The sequence below is a fragment of the Octopus sinensis genome, linkage group LG20 (genome assembly GCF_006345805.1).
Source record: "Octopus sinensis linkage group LG20, ASM634580v1, whole genome shotgun sequence".
Classification (NCBI taxonomy): Eukaryota; Metazoa; Mollusca; class Cephalopoda; order Octopoda; family Octopodidae; genus Octopus; species Octopus sinensis.
Window position 1 is genome coordinate 13,232,126 of NC_043016.1, and position 16,871 is coordinate 13,248,996.

The 16,871-nt window shown below is 37.5% G+C and overlaps 1 long non-coding RNA gene across 1 annotated transcript; it reads left to right on the forward strand.

The window, feature by feature from the left end:
* Positions 1-5,741: 5,741 nt before the first annotated feature.
* Positions 5,742-16,623, forward strand: LOC118767291. The gene is made up of 3 exons (XR_005003197.1): positions 5,742-5,753; positions 8,399-8,400; positions 16,553-16,623. It is a non-coding gene; the product is annotated as an uncharacterized LOC118767291 (long non-coding RNA).
* The last annotated feature ends 248 nt before the right edge of the window (positions 16,624-16,871 follow it).

The window sequence follows — 16,871 nt, forward strand, 5'->3', positions numbered from 1 at the left end:
TTTATTGTTGTATTCTCCATATAAATAGATTCTTCCTTTCAAATCAAGGGTTAACGTTGGCATAAATAAAGACATATACTAAGTTTGAAGTAGATGAGTAAGAGAGCTTGACTGTATGACTATTAAAGATGGAACATACTGGATTTTCTTGCTCTGCTAAGAGCATTATTACAATAATCAGCATACTGTTTGAACATTTCTTCATTGGTGGACAATCTAGTAAATCTATTGGAAACACTTTTAATGACTGAATTAATTACAGTCCCAGGATTATTCAAATTTTCATATATGTAATGTAAGTTTTCATCAAATTTACAACACAAAAGAAACAGTCCAGCGTTTAATTTTAGAGTTACTGCTAGAAGGTTTACTACCTTAAAAATATTTTCTATTGTGATAGTCAGACCTATGTTCTTAAAAATATTCTCAAAACTTATTCTTTCTATTTCTTCATTACTACAGTTGCAGAGAGAGCACTGAATTGCTAGACACTAATAATGATATGTAAATTATCTACACTGCCCCTTCCAGTCCAAAGTTTACCCCTGATATCTGTTACCATTCTCTTAGTCATAAGAAAAATAACAAACTCCTTCCCACACAATTTTAAGTGTTTGATGACAAAGATTGGCGCTTATTTGATAGGATGGGAGAAACAGTAGAATAATAGCTATCAATAGCTACTTTTGCTTTAAATTTTCTAAACATCCAATTATTTTAACAATATTTGTCTATAGATTTAGTTTCAGTTTAGATTTAAGATCAAGTCAACCACCACATACATACATACATACATACTTGTATGCATGCATATGTAGTGGAGGTCAACTCATGACCGAGTAAGACCACTTCTTAAACTCAATAAGTTCATGTAAATATTCCAAGAGTCCAAGAAGTTCTTGAGCATGAATTTTTTTCTTTATAAGTGGATAAAATTTCCACAGAGCACTGAAGCCATTTTCAGTATAATCTGCAAAAAGAAAAAAGAAAAATAGCGCCACAACAGGGGGTAATATTGTCAGAAACAAACTGTACTTCAGGCTTTTTTTTATACAAGTTTACCTTCTTCTAGAAGGAAGTTCCAATTAGAAGTAAGGGTCCTTCACTCACAGGGTTTCACATGCCAGTTAACCTACACTCAGGACCCTAACAGGTGCTACTACTCTGGATCAGAATAGATTTGGGAATAATAATGGTTAAAAGGTGGTTCCAAACTTCTTAAAACCCTGAAATACCAAAACCAGTGCTTCACTACTGGATGCAGTTTAAAGTCAGACCCAAGACAATACGCATACATACATTGCATACATACATACATTATTATGGCTGCCCCCTCATTATCGAGTATGGCCATCGCACGAAGCTTAACTGTTACTGGTGCTGTGATCGAATGTGACTTTTTAGCCCAGCTAAAGATCTACAATGTCTTGTACAAAATTGGCAACTAAAACCTTTACCGGTAATAGCCGGCTGTAGTTGTAACTGGGCTTCATGTACCTTTGCATGTCGTTTGAGTCCTCCTGCCGAATTACATACATACATACATACATACATACATACATACATACATACATACATATGTACATACATACATACATACATACATACACACATACATACGTGTGTGTGTGTGTGTGTGTACATGTGCATGTATATACATATATATATAGGGAGAGAGATGGATGGATGGATGGATGGATGGATATTAATATATATATATAGTTAAGTAATATTTGGGTAAAAACCTTGTAGAATGCTGTGTAAAGCTTGTCCACAGGTATTGGCTATCTAATGTTGCCAAACAGTCGAAATTTACTTCATGAATTCCATAGTATCTATAAAAGAATCTTGTGAATTCCATTTTCTGTCTTGGGACTATCTCTGTGTGTGTGTGTGTGTGAGTGTGTGTTGTGTGTGTGTGTGTGTGCATGTGTGTGTGCATGTGTGTGTGTGTGTGTGTGTGTGTGTGTACTGTCTGTCTGTCTATATAGCTATATATACAGAGTGGCCCACAAGTAGGCTTTCGATTTTAATTACAAAAAAAATATGAAACCATTATTCTATGCCAATTTAGTTAATTCTGTCAAGCTCCCTTTTCAATTAGCAAGATAGAGATTTCCACGGAAAAAAATGTTTTAAAAGAAATTTAAAGTGTCTACGTGCTAACTGTAGACCTACTTTTGGACCGCCCTGTGTGTGTGTGTGTGCGTGCGTGCGTGTGTGTGTGTGTGTGTGTGTGTGCGTGTGCGCATGTGTGTGTGTGTGCGTGTGTGTGCATGTGTGTGTGTGTGTGTGCGTGTGTAAGTTAAATTTAAAATGAAAGAATTAAGGTTAGAAAGGAGGCGTCAAAAGCCGTATCCAAACTGAATATGATGCACAGACATTAACTAGAGTGTGAAAATAAAACCATATGACCATTATCTATATATATATGCAAGCGGAAACTTTTTGCGTATTAGGGACAATAATAATTATTTCTCTATTAGCGAAAATGATATTACAGGTCAGATAATAATTCATTAATTACACGCTATCGTAATTATCTCCCTTGTAACTCTAATTCGCCAAATGTTTGATATTCTAAGAAAATTCTTCAACAGTCGAAGTGGGTCTTTTGGAAAATACCCGCGGTTTCCTTTTCTCATTTTTATTTAAACGAATATTGGTTTATCCTTTATTTTTATTTTCATCCTTTTATGTCGACGAAAATAAGAGAAACAAAACGAAGGAGGATAATTCAATAAACGAAAGTGATATCGGAAGAAGTTTTACTATTTTGGGCCACGTTTTTCATCACTTAAAAAGAAATTATGGCGATCTTTCGTCTCTAGTAGACCTCTCCGTCGATTTCCGTAAAAAAATTTTTTTTTTTACATATGGGCTTGCGGGAACTTTTGAAGTAATATACATACATATACACATACACCGAGTAAAAAATTTCAGTTATCTCTTTCTTTCACACATTACTCTGTCTCTTCACACACACTAACAGAAGCACTTCACTTACACAACATACTGTCTGTCTCCCACACCCCATCAAACACACACACACACACGCACGCACATGTACATCAATGCTTCCCATGCACGGTAACTTCAAAAGAACTTCCCTTGTCATAAAATGGCTTTCTCTTAGTCTCTTTCGCTCTCATTACTTCAAGAGTTCCTGCAAGCCCATATGTAAAAAAAAAAAATTTTTACTGAAATCGACGGAAAGGTCTACTAGAGACAAAAGATTGCCAAAATTATGAATAGCAGAACGGAGGCAAAATACTAGGAAGTATTCGTGACAAATAGTTTAGTTCTGAGTTCAAATTAAGCACGGGAAAACTTTGCTTTTTATCTTTCCAGGGTCGATGAAATGTTAACATTTCATAAAGCTCACTAAAGTTAAGCGAAGTTAACAGTTCAAAGCCTGGACTCGGTTATATAATCGATTATTTTTGTGGTTCAGGTTGAACGGATTTTGTCCTCATCCCCACGAATCTGATCTATTGTGCCATATTGGATGTTATTTTGTAAAAAATATATTTAATAATGAGTTAGCGAGTAGCAGCACGCTTGAGTTTTGAAATTTTTTAATATAATCTCCCAAACTAGATCAATGGGTTGTTAATATTCAGCACGAAATTCTGCAGATCATTTTCTTCACGAAAACCATAGGTTGGGAGAGACATCCAGAGGGATGTTAATATTGGGAAGGAATGATTATTAAAAAAAAATGAGGACAGCAGCGTAAAGAAGTGCTGAGCTCTAATTGTGGAGGGAACCTATGGAAGGGGTAGACCCAGGAAGACGTGGGGCGAAATGGTGAGAAAGGATCTTCAGATGCTGGGCCTCAAAAAGGAAATAACAAGGGACAGGGAGTTGTGGCAATTTGCTGTACTTAAGAAAATGTCATCATCATCATCATCATCATCATCATCATCGTCATTGTCAAGCTAAGAAAATCACAGTCATCCATACATACAGCCTTGTTCTTTACAGGTGCTGGTGCCGCGTAAAATGTACTTCTGCCAGTGCTGTGTACATGCACTTATGCTTATAAAGCACCCAGCATGCTCTGTAAAGTGGTTGGCATTAAGGAAGGGCATCCAGCCATAGAAACCATGCCAAAACAGACAATTGGAGTGAGGGCAGCTCTCCAACTGGCCAGCTCCTGTCAAACCATCCAACCCATGCCAGCATGGAAAGTAGATGTTAAATGACAATGATGGTGATGGTGATGACGATGTTAGTGATGTTGATAATGATGACGACAATGACGATGATGGCAATGATGATGATGTTTAGTTTGAAGATCCATACTCTTTTACTTTTTTCAGTCATTTGACTGTGGCCATGCTGGAGCACCACTTTTAGTTGAGCAAATTGACCCCATGATTTATTCTTTATAAGCCTAGTACTTATTCTATCGGTCTCTTTTGCCGAAATGCTAAGTTACGGGGACGTAAACACACCAGCATTGGTTGAATTGCGATGTTGTGGGGACGAACATAGACACACAAACATACACACACACACGCACATGCACGCACACACACACATACACATATATATTTATGTATATATATACAAATTGAGATAGGGGTTGTAAATGCAACCCTCCATGGGATAACATATATCCAATATACTGCAAGTGAAGTACCCAACAAAGTTAATACATAAATGTTAAGAATTGCGATGCAATTAATTCATTTACTGTATTATAAGGGCAAAGGTAAAATGTTTTACCACAAATTCATAATACAAAATAAGAAAATGGAGAAATATATCTTAATCAATGATCAACTACCAGATAATACCCAATCACATAATTTATTAAACCACTACATATGAACATTAAGGTCAAACATAATAGTATAGAACAAAACAATGCACATCAATGAGTAATATTGATGTGTACAATATGTATAAGTGAATATAAATAAATATAAATATAAACTACATCTTACAGCTGTTTCGGCCATGCAGATATGGGTATCTCATTATGCTCATATTAGCCAGATGTGATAAGTTAATATGTGGTTATAGAGGAGGTCTCCTCTGATATTTCATATTTAGTTTAGTTTGTACTTTATAATCTCTGAAGAGGCCTTGGGATATTTTTGTAAGTGTCTCATTTATAACCACATATTAACTTATCACACCTGGCTAATATGAGCATAATGAGATACCCATATCTGCATGGCTGAATCAGCTGTAAGATGTAGTTTATATTTATATTTATATTTATTTATATTCACTTATACACATTGTACTTATTGTATCATATTACTCATTGATGTGCATTGTTTTGTTCTATACTATTATGTTTGACCTTGATGTTCATATGTAGTGGTTTAATAAATTATGAGATTGAGTATTATCTGGTAGTTGATTATTGATTAAAGTGTATTTCTCCATTTTCTTATTTTATATATATAGGACAGGCTTCTTTCAGTTTCTATCCACCAAATCCACTCACAAACTTTGGTTGGCCCAAGGCTATAGTAGAAGACACTTGCCAAGGTGCCACACAGTGGGACTGAACCAAGAACCATGTGGTTCGTAAGGAAGCTACATACCACACAGCCACTCCAAGCTAAGAAAGAAGACACAGTAAAGTTAGTTTGAGGACTTATGACAAGAGAGACAGAGATGGGTGTTTCTGAGGATCTGTGAAGAGAAACACAATAAGATTAGTTTGAGGGTCTATAAAGGGGACACAGTAGAATGAGTTTAGGGTCTTTTTTTTAAAGAGACACATTGAAGTTTAAGAATCTAAGAAGAGAGATATAGTAGGATAAGTTTAGGGGTCAATGAAGGGACCACACTAACGTTGGTGACTTAGAAGAGTCCTACTGATAGAAGAGCAGAAAATGGTATACAACTTACTAGTTCAGTAAAGATGAAGCCATTGTAGTATTTGTAGGAGAGAGAGAGAGAGAGAGAGAGAGAGAGAGGAGAGATATTAAACTGCTGTGTGAGCTGTAGTCATAATCTGCTATAGGGAGTATCTTAGAAGTGATCCAGACTATGTGTATGTGTGTATATATCCATGTGTGAGTTCTACTGGTAACATAATCCAGTACATCCTGTTATGTGTTCAGGACATTGGAGACTCAACTGGCATACCCAAGCTAGCCAGTTGAGGGTGGTGGTGCTGAGGGAGTGGGCATGGGATAGAAGGGATAAAACCCTTCTAAAAGGTGGTGAGCTGGCAGAAACGTTAGCCGCTACATTCTGAGTTCAAATTCCGCCAAGGTCGACTTTGCCTTTCATCCTTTCGGGGTCGATAAATTAAGTACCAGTTATACACTGGGGTCGATGTAATCGACTTAATCCCTTTGTCTGTCCTTTTTTGTCCCCTCTATGTTTAGCCCCTTGTGGGCAATAAAGAAATAAGAAGGGATAAAACCTATCACAGAACCAATGGCTGGTGTAGAAACACAGAGGAGTTCAAAATGGAATGATGGACCCTTAGTTATTGTCCGGTTATCTTACCAAGAGACAAGATATGATCTAATGTTTACTTTCTGGTTGTTACAACTAATGTTGTGCTCCTGAGAGGAAACCCATTGTATTTTGAAATGTGAAAGAAGTTTCTATGCATTCTTCATTCCTTATCCTCATCAAGATTCCTCATCTAAAACAGCCAGTCGTTGGTGTGTGACCGTGGATGCTGTCGCAGTCAGCTGTCACCGCTGGTCCCTGTTCTCTGTCATGTATAGCAAGGTTGAAGTGTTGGGGGTCTGTCCAGTCCAGTCCTTGATGTTGTCAGACCAGGATTTTCTCAGTCTGACTCCCTTCCACCCTCCCAGAAGTGGTTGTCAGAGAATTTCTGCAACTTCACCAGCCCCAATTTCTAGCCTCTTGATTCCCCATAGGTTGCTACATGCGGGGCAGAGTTGAGAAAGACATTATCTGCTGTTACCTGCAACACCAAGCTAGTGACCAAGATCAAGATGTTCTAAGATCTTCCCAGGAACATAGTGAGGAACAAATGTGCTATGTTCTGGAGCTGTCTTGAAGCTGAGGTAGAAGCTAAGAGTGCTTACTTTAAGTAAACTGTTATCTCTCAGTTATAACCTAATTTGATATTTTTTGATTTTTAAAAATTCTTTTATTTTTCGTTGGGATATTGTATTTCCTTTTCCTTTTATGCAAGCTGTCAAATTAGCCTGAACATCCTGTACGCATACATGTTTCTGCTATATTTTGAAGGATTTTTCTGCATTTTGCATTAATGCAGACATCATCATCATCATCATCATCATTTAGTGTCCGCTTTCCATGCTAGCATGGGTTGGACGGTTCAACTGGGGTCTGGGAAGCCAGAAGGCTGCACCAGGCCCAGTCTGATCTGGCAATGTTTCTACGGCTGGATGCCCTTCCTAACGCCAACCACTCCGTGAGTGTAGTGGGTGCTTTTTACGTGCCACTGGCACAGGTGCCAGGCGAGGCTGATTTATAACTGAATGTAATAATATAAATTATTTACATGTTTTTAAGTTACGAAACAATTTGATGAAATTTTATCTAACAATAAGAAATTTCAAATTTCATGACAAATTATTTCTCTCATTATTTATAAGTTTATACACCCCTGATTGTTTTCACTTGTATCGTACTATGTATTCTATATGTCTTGTAGAATGATGATACATTAACAAGGTTTTTTATGAGAATTACCAAATTACTCGAATCCATATATAATGACTTAAATTTATAAATAAAATCAAAATAAGCAACAGGATATCAAGTAGTGATGTATTATTTGATATCCTATTGCTTGTTTTGATTTTATTTGCCTTACTTCGAGCTGTGTGGATAATACCGGACTGACTTGGTGTTTCAACACCATAGCATCATAATTCTGAAATGTCTATAAAACCATCAAAAGCTTGTTTATTTTTATAATTTTTTTTATTTATTGTTGCTTAATGTTTTGCTAAAATTGCTGTTTCTTTTCAGATATCATCAGCAAAAGGTAATTAAAATTCATTAGAATGACAGATCTATCAGACTTTCAGAGAGGTCAAATTGTTGGTGCTCGTATGGCAGGCACTAGTGTAACAAAAACAGCTGAAATGTTTGGTGTATCAAGAAGTAATGTCTCGAAAGTAATGACAGCCTTTGAGAAAGAGGGAAAAACCTCCTCATTGAAACAAAACTCCGGAAGAAAACCAAAACTTTCAGATAGGGACCATCTGACTCTTACACAAATTGTTAGAAAGGATCACAAAAGTACAGCTCCCAAAATTATTGCAGAGCTTAATGACCACCTTGAGAACTTAGTTTCCACAAAATCTGTTCACCAGGAGCTGCACAAAGCCAGAGAAAACCACTACTTTCAAAATCAAACGTTGCAAAGCATTTAGAGTTGAGTAAAAACCTACAGAATTGGTCCCTAGAGCAGTGGAAGAATGTTGTTTTCTTGGAAGAATGTTATTTTCTCAAAATGTTATTTCCGACAACTGGCCAAGTATACATGTGGAGACAGCCAAAAGAAGCATTTGACCTAGACTGCCTTTTTCCAACTGTTAAAACATGGAGGAGGATCTGTGATGATCTGGGGTGGGGGCTACATCTTGGAAATCTGCCAGCCCAATGATTTCCCTTCATGGCAAAATTAATAGTCAAGACTATTTTTAGCATTTTACCTGATCAAATTCATCCTATAGTTGGGAAAAGAAATCCTTCAGGATGATAATGCACCAATTCACACTGCTGAAGTTGTTACTGAATGGCACAAGGAACATTCTAGTGAAGTTGAACATCTTATCTGGTCACCACAGTCCCCAGATCTTAATATTATGGAACCACATCCAAGTGTGATTGTTGCCAGGGCCATGGATTGGCTCCTGTGTCGGTGGCATGTAAAAAGTACCATTTGCACATAAAAGCACCCACTACACTCTTGTAGTGGTTGGTGTTAGGAAGGGCATCCAGCTGTAGAAACTCTGCCAGATCAGTTTGAGCCTGGTGCAGCCTTCTGGCTTGCCAGCCCTCAGTCAAACCGTCCAATCCATGCCAGCATGGAAAGCAAACATAAAACGATGATGATGATGATGATGATTTATGGTGCATTTTAGAAAAACAAGTGAGGAGTCGATATCCTCCACCATCATCACTACAAGAACCGGAGACTGTTTTAGCTGAAGAATGGACAAAAATTCCTTTGGAAACAATTCAAGCTTTGCACTAGTCCATACCTCATAGAATTCAAGCTATAATTACTGCCAAAGGTGGTCCTACTCCATATTAAAATAAATTTGTTTGAAATTTTAAGGTGTTTCCATTATTTTGTTCAACCCCTGTATATATATATATATATATATATATATATAATTCTTCTATATATGTTTTGACAGATGCACTCCCAAATGTCCAACAGGATAAATTATGGTTAGGAATGCATCAAACTCATCAAACAGACATGTTAACAGAAATAGAAAGTCCTATAAAATGTAATGTATTTATATTCATATGCGCACATGTATATACACAGTCAAATATGTGACATGTAAATATAAGCATTATATATTTACAAAAAAAAAACAACAACAAATGTTTACAAACATATATACATAGATATACATTTGTGAGCATCACTGTTGTGGAAAAATCTTGGTTGGAAACAGATGAGTAGTTGGCAAAAGTAGTGGGGGGAGGGGGATCAACAAATCTCATCCGACCCATGCAAGCATGGAAAAGTGGACATCAAATGATGATACGGATGATGATAGAGCATCACCTTGAAGATTTTTAGTCAAACAGATCAACCCCAGTACTTATGTATTTAAGTCTGGTGCTTATTCTATTAGTTTCTTTTATTGAACCACTAAGTTACTGAGATGTTGACACACCAACACTGGATGTCAAGTGGTGGTGGGAGATAAACCCAAACACAAATACACACACACATACACACACACACACATGTATATATACTCATACATACATACATATATATCTATATATTGCGAAAACAAAAAGTTAAATTCTGGTCATAGAGTGGCCAATGGTTTTGTATCCATGGAAGCTACAGTCTTGTAGACTGCTCGTCAGACTCTATACAAAATTTAATCTTTCTACCATGCAGACGTGAGGAAACGCTCAGATATCAAGATTTAACAGCTAGCATATAAAAATGTTAATGAGGACAGGTTCTCTCTCCTGGAACAGAGGATTAAAAAACCCATTATGGACCCAAAATAGCCTAACCAGCAAACAAGCAGATCCAGTTTTCCAGTAGTCAGCGCTTAAAATGGACACATTTATAGAAAACTTCTTTGTGACTATTTAATGCACCAAGTTTAGCATAGTCCTTAAGAATTTTAGTTCTCTCCATGATGCAGAGTTTGCATTGATATTTGGGCCTGGATGTTCTATTATTTTCCACCTGATGTCACATGGGGTCCCTTGCTCACATATGACTGTCCAGGGCCATGACAAAACGTCTTTCTGGGACTCTGAAGGATGACTGGTGGTTGCAGAAGCGATTTCTGAAAGATGTACTGTAGGCGCGGGCATGGCTGTGTGGTTAGGAAGCTTGCTTCCTAGCTACATGGTTTCGGGTTCAGTCCCACTGCGTGGCACTTTGGACAGGTGTCTTCCACTATAGCCCCGAGTCGACCGAAGCTTTGTGATTGAATTCGGTAGGCAGGAGTTACTGCCGTGTGTGTATGTGTGCGTATAGCTGTGCAGTGCCTCTCCGAAAGAGAGAGAGAGGGTACTGGCCGACCTGATATATTTACAAACTTGGGATGTGGCTTTCTTTGCACTCCTGGTTTATCTCTGGTAGGTCAAGGCCTGGGGATGCTGTTGTTAACACCGTTGCTGATGTCCATATGGCGCAATGATCCGGCTGTGTTATTGCTGTGATTATTGTTTCCGGTCATTTGGCTGGCGATATTGCGGCTGGCATTAGTGTGGGTGCAGACGATGGTAATATATGGTGCAAGGCCGGTCATTCCATCACTGTTGATGATAATTGTTTAATCATCATCTGTGGTGGTAGTGGTGGTGGTGGTGGTACTGGGGACGCTGGATACCTCCTCTCTGTCACTGGTCCTGGATTGGTCATCATCTCTAGGTGTGGCAATTGTATTGGTGGTATTTTAAAAAAAAAGTTGTGAAATCTTTTATCAGGATGTTACTACTAACCTTTTTGGAACAAGTGTTTTTTCCTAGTTTGTGTGAGCACTTTTGATGAATATCTTCAAACACCTGCTCTCTCTCTCTCTCTCTCTCTCTTTACTCTTTTACTCTTTTACTTGTTTCAGTCATTTGACTGCGGCCATGCTGGAGCACCGCCTTTAGTCGAGCAAATCGACCCCAAGACTTATTCTTTGTAAGCCCAGTACTTATTCTATCAGTCTCTTTTGCCGAACCGCTAAGTGACGGGAACGTAAACACACCAGCATCGGTTGTCAAGCAATGCTAGGGAGACAAACACAGACACACAAATACACACACATATATATATATATATATATATATACATATATACGACAGGCTTCTTTCAGTTTCCGTCTACCAAATCCACTCACAAAGCATTGGTCAGCCTGGAGCTATAGCAGAAGACACTTGCTCAAGATGCCACGCAGTGGGATTGAACCCGGAACCATCTGGTTGGTTAGCAAGCTACTTACCACACAGCCACACCTACACCTATATATATATATATGTATATATATCTAGAGAGAGAGAGAGAGAGCGGGAGAGAAAGAGAGTGAGAGATACACACGCACGATGGGCTTCTTACGGTTTCTGTTTACCAAATCCACACACAAGGCTTTGGTCAACCCAAGGCCACAGCAGACATTATTTGCCCAAGATGCCATACTGTGGAAGTGAACCCAGAAACAAGTGGTTGGAATGCAAACTTCTCACCACACAGCCACACATCTTATCATTATCATTATCTCACACACACGCACACACACACATACGCATATGGTTGTGTGTCTATATGTGAGTGCTTGTGCACACATTCACAGATAAACACATACATATAGTTAGAGAGAAGCTATTCTGTTTATCTATAAAAAAATAAATGTAAGTAGATCCTAGAGCCAAATGTGACTCATAATAGCCGTATGCGTGAGTGTGTGTACGGTTGTCTATGTGAGTATGAGCTCCTACGCTTTGTCCTAGTTTTCTGAATTTATAAGTAGAAGGGGAAATAAACTATTTCATCTCAAGTAATGTCATCGTTGTCGTTGTCGTCATCAACATCATCATCATCATCATTATCATCATCATCAACAACAACAATAACACAATAGACCACTTTATTCACAGACATTTCAAAAGTAAATAGACGCCATCATTTTCGAAAGATACATTTCTGTTTTCTGTTTTGGACATTTGTTGGTCAAAGAAGAGGTTTCCTTCTAGTCTCTCTGCCATAGAAGCCAAGTTGATGGAGACAACCTCACAGAAGTTCTCCAACTCATTTGTGTTACAACATCAGCTGTCTTACAACAGAGATTCCTTTTCAGCCCCAAAGTGAGAGATTCATTTGACAGCCCCAAAGTCACCTGTCAGAGGGCCCAGATCGATCTGACCAGGATGCTGTTGACACTTTTTTTCCTTTGCTGTTAAAAATGTCCATCCACTCTGTAGACTGTGCTAAGAGGAATCCTAAGGCTTCATACTCTCTCACACTGGCTAAGTCCATCCTCAGATTCACTCACAATACACCTTCTCTCTCTCTCTCTTGAAGACAAACGACCCATTTGCTTTTGGTGTTTGCAACATGGCTAGTTGCTATAAACAATTAACATATCCTCCTCCTGCTCCTGCTCCTCCTCCTGCTCCTGCTCCTCCTGCTCCTCCTCATCATCATCATCATCATCCCCATCATCATCATCATCATCATCATCATCATAGTCATCATCATCATTATCATCATAGTCATAGTCATCATCATCATCATCATCATCATCGTCATCATCATCATCATCATCATCAGCATTCAGCATCATCATCATCATCATCAGCATTCAGCATCCATTTTCCACACTGGCATGGGTAAGATGGTTAGACTGGAACTGGTAAGCCGGAGAGCTATACCAGGCTCTAATCTGGCTTGGTTTCTACAGCTGGATGCCCTTCTTAACACCAGCCATTCCATAGAATGTACTAGATGCCTTTAACATGTCACTGGCATGGATGCCTTCAATATGTCTCCCAACACAAGTGCCCTTAACATGTCAGTGGCACAAGTGCCCTTAACGTGTTACTGGCACTAGTGCCCTTAGTATGGCACCAGCACTGGTCACTACTACTGTTTTGCTAAGTTTGACGTAGATCGCCAACAGTCTCAGTCACCTGTCATCGCGTAATCTGAAATGTAAAATAACGACACATTAACAAGTGTCAAGCACCACCAGGTATCATCTACACTGATAAAATTGTAAAATGAGGTGGGGTTTACTTATTTTTAAGATGTCTGTCTGTATTCTGAACAATGAGAATATCGCTGATGAAAATATACCTCAGAGAATATACCAAAATAATAAATATAAATTTCAGTTCAATGATTTCATTAGAGTAATTTCTCTTGTTTGTTTGATTGTTTTTTATTTTCCTTTAATTTTGAATGCCCCCAGAGAGTGAGAGAGAGTTTTTGTCAATTAATTGCATGAATGAGCTCAATGAATTTAATTTTTTTCTTAATTCGCTATATTGCAAATCCGAATCCATGCTATATTCGTATTTTTAAAAAATAAATCATTATCTTTTACACTCAATTTACTTGAATTTTATCATAATTTCCAGTCAGTGTGTGTGCATGTGTATATGTACGTACTTATTGGTGTGTATGCGTGTGCACATGTGTCTAAAAAATTATAATGGAGTTAGAATAATGATATCGATCTTTTGATATAGGGACCAGGTCCCAAATTTAGGCATGGTGTATAATCAATAATAATAGGCCCTTGTGCTTGAATATAGTATCATGTAATAATAATAATAATAATTAATTCTTTTTATTGGTCACAAGGGCTGACAAACATGATTGGAAAACATAAAGGGACAAAACAGGACAAAAGGTTACAAAGGGTTTTGTCCGTTTGTGAAAAAATCGTGTAAAAACAGTGTAACAATCAAATAATATGACAATGAAAAACTCCCAATAGGGGGAGGCGTTACGAAAGGTTCCGGGTGGAAAAACCCATAAAAGCCAATGGGAGCCTGGTCAAAAGGAGGGTAGAGAGCCCCTTTCTCCTTTTATAATACCTTTTTCAATTACAGGCGAATCCTCAGAATTGGTCCATTTATACTGGCCATTCTTGCACAATTCACCCACCTTTCAGAAAACTTGCTATCAGACAGCACTCTCCTCAATAACAATAACAGACAATAAGGAGAGTGCATTGTGATTTTTCAACAGGTTGTCTGTCTTCTTTAGGTTCAAAATGTAAAATGGAAACACTTCAGAAACAAGGAAATCCTGGGTCCCTATTTTGAAAGAATGACATCACCAGTTTTCAGTCTTGTAACTGGTTAAAAGAAAGAAAAAAAGAGAGTAAAAAACAAAAAAGTAAAAAGAAAAGAAAAAGATAAGAAAAAAGATAAAAGGAAAAAAAAATTATTTAGCCAAACAATTTTGTGTAAATGTGATGAAATTCCTCTGTCATTTCATTCATTCCTTCAGGGCAAGATGTTTGTAATTATTTACAAATATATTTGTCCTCGTGCATTTTGAGGACTGAAAGTGTAGATTCAAAATATTTTCTGAGAATCTGCACTTTCAGGAGTTCCTCAAAATTGCAGCCATTTGATGTAAAATGTTTGGCAAGTTCTGTCACACTACTGTTATTGTGCCTGATGTCATATCTGTGCCCTTTGAATCTTTTGTCTAATCGTTTTGTTGTAAAACCAACATAAATCAAGTTGTGTTTGGTGCATTCTGCTGTGTATTACCAAATGGGGAATCTTTACATACCTGACCTTCCACACAAAATTATGACATTTCTGTTATGATTCACAATGGAACTGACTTGACTCATGTTGTTGCACAATAAACAGGGCTTACCTCTCTAAAACTATAGCTTTAAGTCCAATATAAAATTACATCTAGTTTTTAAAAAACAACCATTGATTATTGAAAGCTTGTGGGTACCTAAAATTACAATTAGCAACCGGCTACCCATGTAAATTTTACCAGGAATAAGAACAAACCTGAGTCAAATCAATAACAATAATAATAATAATAATAATAATAATAATAATAATAATAATAATAATAATAATAATAATAATAACAATAATAATATCACAGATTTACTCAATACCACAGATTTGCTTGTCAGTTGTTTGACCTTAACCAGTTGAGCATGTCCCTTAGTGCAGAAGTAGTGGGGGGGGGCATCATAGCCATGTGTTGAGAGGGATTCTTTAGGATTTGAATACTTCATCTCTGGAAACATGAGTGTTTCATTCATCATCTTTAAACAACCCTTATTCAGGGACCTTTTGAGCATGATGGGTTACTTGACCTGAAGAAAATTCTAACTGGGCCCCACCTGCAAGGTCATGTGCTGTTTATCTTGATATGAGATCACCCTGTCGCGCACATACGGTTGTGATGCATGTGCCTGATGTACCCATATCAGACTGGTAGTCATGATGGGTATACTGGGATTCATATATTTGTAACCCATTGTCACTTTGATGGCATGAACTGCTCTCTCACTCAATAATAATAATAATAATAATAATGATGGACTCTTCTTCTATCAAAGACAACATATAAGTGCTCGGCTTTTGCTGAACGACCTGCACACAGGATTTGTTTATAGTGATCAAGTGTATGTGCTGTACAGTAGCTCACTCCTTCCATCAAATTGACATTGCCTGAGCAGGTGTATGGTGTGCCATGTGTCAGATGTCAAAGTGATCACAGAGCAACATGAAACGAAGGGTTTTTTCTCAAGAACACAACACAGCATCCAGTCTAGGAATTGAAACTATAGTTTCACAATCATGAGTGCAACACCTTTGACTTGACTCATGTTGTTGTACATATTATTGTTATTATCTCCACCTTTGCTAAGGCGGAGGTATTGTTTTCAGTCTTTTCCAACAGTCCAATCTGTGTATATGAATAATAATAATGATGATAACAATAATAATTTATAACAATAATGGGGATGCATGTGTAATGGTTAATGTATCATCAGAAGGCAGTAATCCATTTTGAGTCGGGGTCACCAAATGTAACAGCTTTTGACAATAGGATCACCAAATGTAACAGTTAATGTATCTTTACATCAGGAAGCCAATTGTAACAGAGTGGTTACCAGAATGTAACAGGCGTGATGTTAAAGAAGAGAAAGCTGATGTGAATGTCGTTAGATTTCAAAGAGTAAGGACATTGGTTGAAGTTGTAGATAACATGTCTTTTATTTACTGTTACTTAATATGTATAGCCTAACCATGACAAGCTGGTGTGTATAATATAATCGAAATTTAATTTTTCCTTGTATGAGAGTGTATAATGTTCTAGTCATTCTAGCAGCAGGAAAGAGATAGACAGAGTGATGTTTGTTAGAAAAGGCTGTATGGCTAGGGAGAATTTCTAGGTTTGATTTTGAATCTCAGGTAGGACCAAACGAGGTCTCTCTCTACACACACATAAGTGACAAAGAACTAGGAAAGATTGAAAAGTACAGTCTACTAAGAGATGAAATTACAAGAATGAGATCCATGAGGAGAGTGTCATTCCAGCAGTTGTAGGGACACTTGGAGCATTAACAACTAAGTTTGAGAAATATGTCAGAGTAATCAGAACTGACATGAGAGCAGAGCAAGCCCAAAAAACAAAACAGCTTCTCTCTAACTATATGTATGTGTTTATTTGTGTATGTGTG